The sequence below is a fragment of the Fragaria vesca genome, linkage group LG6, assembly GCF_000184155.1.
Source record: "Fragaria vesca subsp. vesca linkage group LG6, FraVesHawaii_1.0, whole genome shotgun sequence".
NCBI lineage: Eukaryota > Viridiplantae > Streptophyta > Magnoliopsida > Rosales > Rosaceae > Fragaria > Fragaria vesca.
Genome location: NC_020496.1, coordinates 31,245,648 through 31,249,890, shown reverse-complemented (window position 1 = coordinate 31,249,890; position 4,243 = coordinate 31,245,648).

The window sequence follows — 4,243 nt, the reverse complement described above, 5'->3', positions numbered from 1 at the left end:
AAGAGCCTCTCAAGAGCCTCTGCACGTATATTTAAACCTTAATTCATAACAAACTTCTTATATATAATAAAAAGTATTTATTTAAAAAATAAATAAAAATACTAGTTAAATATAAATCCACAACCTTATTGCAAGAAAAGAAAACTAAAGTCTTGTCTCTAAACTTGTGCACCCATCAAACTTGAAGCAATCCTGTTTCTCAATGCCTCCATCTCTCTAGAAACATGACCGTGACCACGTGCATCATCCTCTCTCCCATCCTCTTCAATGTCATCAAAGGTTTCACTTTGTCCTTTCCCAACTTCTTTGATACATAAGTCGCAAAATATAGCTACAGTTTGAGGATTCCAGGTAGCTGATTTAGTTCCACTTTGCCCATTTTCAAGGTTGATCATCTCAGTGCAATTGTCACCAGTAATCTTCTTTCTTCCCATGTTTACTAAAGAATTATAAAGTATATGCACCAATATACAAATTACATACACCTCTTAGGAACTACTGAAATAACCAAACAATAGCATCAAAACTATATATAGCTATATCTAAATGCTTAGGAACTGTGGCTAACAGACTAGAATGCAGAACCATAATCAATGGAAGTTCAAACAAAACAAAAGAATTTTCACAATATGCCCTGTGTCCTTTGTATGCTTTGATAATTCTTCCACCACCAAAACTTTCCAACGATAGCAACATCATCTTCCATTAGTGAAATATATATATATATATAAATCATATATGTATATATTTATGCTTCTAAAGAGCAAGTACTCTAAAGACTTGGTATCAATTACGTTTGTTCAGAGTGGCATTTTCCTTTTGACTTTCAACTTCAATATTTACACAACCTAACCAATTCGGCTTCAAGTTATACATCTAGTGAGCATATGGATCAATTATATTCCCAAACCAATTAATATAAACCAATTCACATGATTCATTAATTCATTACATAGCACACAGAACACAATTCAAAATTTCATACCATGAAAACACCAATTCAATGTTTCAGAGAATACTATTGACCTATTTGTAGAGAAATCGCCTCTTCAAGATGACACCTGCAATCAACCTTTTGGCCTCCCTACAATAGAATTATAAATATATCAATTCATGTATAAGTTAATAGGGATTATATACAACTAGAGAAAGATAGAAACAGAGAGCTAACCTTGATAAAACGAGATTGAGAAGAACGACATAAGGAGGAACACCTTTGCAGAATTTATATAAGAGACAAACCCTAGAATTGAAAGAACGCATCGCGCCCAAATTGAGGAGAAATAGGCAAAATGGCGGGCAGATTTGACAGAAAAACATAGCAAACGCGCGTAGATTTGAGAGGAAAACGGAGCAAGAGCGCGAATCAGATTTGGATTTGGCCCTGGGTATTTTAGGATTTCACAATCGTAAGCGAGTCATCCGCGTCTTCTCCGAGCGTTTCGGAAACCCAGATTTGAAAAAGCAGGTTGCGACCTGCTTATGAAAATTGAGGTTTTGCGCCGTGATTTTTATAAAAACACGGGTTTGGAAAATTTACCAAACGGGCTGAAAGCCCAAAACATTAAAAATAAGCTAAAATTTTCGCTAAACCGCAATCCCAAACGGAGCCTAAATGAATTGAGATTTTATATATGGAATTTAATTAATAATTAGCTAGAGTTATACATATATATTTTGTTATATTTTCAGGATATGGATAAGAGTTAGATTTCGCTTCTAAAATGGGACAAAAGATATGATAAATGAGTTATGAGTTTTCTGGAATATGCACTGGCTAATGCTAACGGGAATACAATTTTCTATTGCCCGTGCACAAAATGTCAGTGTCGCAGCGATATGCATCGATTTGCGATTGACAAAATATGACAGCACCTGAAGAGTAACGGGTTTTGGGAGAAGTACACATGTTGGTTATATCACGGTAAAACATCATCAGGGGGTCCGCATGATTATGAAAAATTTTCTGAGACGGGCAATACATCTAACGATCCAACAACGGCCTTCATCAACGATATGTTTCCTCATGAGAGCGGTGTATGCGCTCAAGGACAGTATATGCCTGAGCCGGTGCAGCCCTTCCTTAGAGTTGTCAACACTGCTGGTATTGACAAGTACAACAAACTGCTTGCTTTCCAACAAACCCCTGTGTACCCCGGTTGTCAGAAGACCGTTCTTGAAAGTGTGATGGACGTAATGAAAATTAAAGTTGAGACAAAATCGACCGTGAAGGCTGTTGATGATTATTTACAGTACACTGCTTCAATGCTGCCCCACGGTCATTGTCTTTCTACCACTCATCATAAGGTCCGATGTATCTTGAAAGATCTTAGGTTTTCCTACATCAAGATCCATGCATGCAGATATGACTGCGTTCTCTTCTGGGGTAAAGATCCAGAAGGGAATGACCTTGGTGGCATTGACGCATGTCCGGTATGTCACACTGACAGGTATAAGCTGACTCCTGCAGGCAATAGAAAACCTATGAAGGTACTTCGGTATTTCCCGTTGAGGGATAGGCTGGAGCGGTTGTATATGTCTTCACACACGGCCGAAGCTATGAGATGGCACGCTGATATGGAATTGCATGACGAAGATACCCTTACACCCTACTGACGGGGAGGCTTGGAAGCATATAGACAGAGAGTTTCCTCATTTTGTGTCAGAGGTCCGAAATGTGAGGCTCGGGCTCTCATCCGACGGGTTCAACCCTTTTGGCAACATGAGTCTTCAATATAGTGTATGACCGGTGATTTTGGTACCGTACAACCTTCCTCCATGGATGTGCATGAAGAAGAAATACAATATGTTGAGTTTGTTGATTTCGGGGCCCGGTTATCTAGGGAAGTGTCTCGATGTGTATTTGAGACCTTTGATTGAAGAGCTTAAGTTTTTATGGGACGTTGGTCATCCCACTTATGACAAGTACATGCACGAGATGTTCCAGATGCATGTCATGGTTGTTGGTACCATCAGTGATTTTCCTGCCCGTGGGATGTTGTGGGGCAACGTTGTTAAGGGATACAAAGCTTGTCTAGAGTGCCTTAGCGATGAGGGGAGCAGCAGTCATTACAACAAGATATGCAAATTGGGTCACCGTACTCTCCTTCCATATAATCACGAATGGCGGTTCGATGCACATGCATTTGATGGGACCGTAGAGGACGGTGTGCCTCCTAGAAGATGGACGGGGGAAGAAATTTTAGCAGTGCTTAATGAGTACGATTTTGGGTAGCTCAGCAATCATCCCAATATTGTGGCGGCAATACCTGAAAGACCCGACATGTACAAATTCTGGACACATAAGAGCATATTCTGGGAACTCTCATACTGGAGTAAGTTGTTGATCAGACACTACCTAGATGTGATGCACATAGAAAAGAATGTTTGCGATAGTGTGGTGGGCACAGTGCTGATGTCACATCCCGACCCTTATATTTTTACCTAATTTACTAGCTTGATTATAATAAGAATTTTACCGTCTCCGTCATTGAATTAATAGTTTATTTGGTCCCTAGAGGGGTTTCGGGGACGATTATGTGCGGAGGATTATTCGTAGGAGGAAAATTCGACGACGGTAAAAATGGTAAATTTTAGCTAGTAAAAGGTAATTTTTATTCGGGTATTATTTTTCGGGGTGTTTTATTTATGGATTTGGGTTGTATAAGTGTGGATCGGGCCAAGGGGTGGCAAAAAGCCCAAATCATTTCTCTTCTCTCTCCTCCCTCCCGATTCTCTCTCCCTCTCCCTCCGCCGGATTTTCTTCCCGCTCGTCCGCCGCCGTCCGGCCGCTTGGGACTGCCGCACCGGTCACGTTCGGACGGCCGTCGACCCAGCTTTCTTCTTGGACCGGTGAGAGCTGCCCTAGCGCCGCCGTGAAGGAGGGAGCTCGCCCGGAAGCTTCGGCTGCGTGGTGGAGTCCCGACGCCGGAACTCGCTCTTCCGGCCACCATTTCGGATGATTTCAGTTCCATTTGGAAGTGCTCTCCGTGTGTAGTTTTTCCCTAGAAGGTAATGATCCAATTCGAAGTGTGTAGGAGGATTTTCGGGTTAGGGTTTGAATTGGGTGATTTTTGGATGTTTTGATTCGATTACCCTATTTAGGCTTGAAATTGGACTTAGTGCTAGTTAAGAAAGTTGTAGAGTAGGTTGAGAGGAAGCTGTTGTTTAATTTTGGTGAGCATTGGAGGTCGCCGGAATCGGCCTCCGGCCGCCGCTGCCGGCGGAGCTGCCGCCGGCGCCG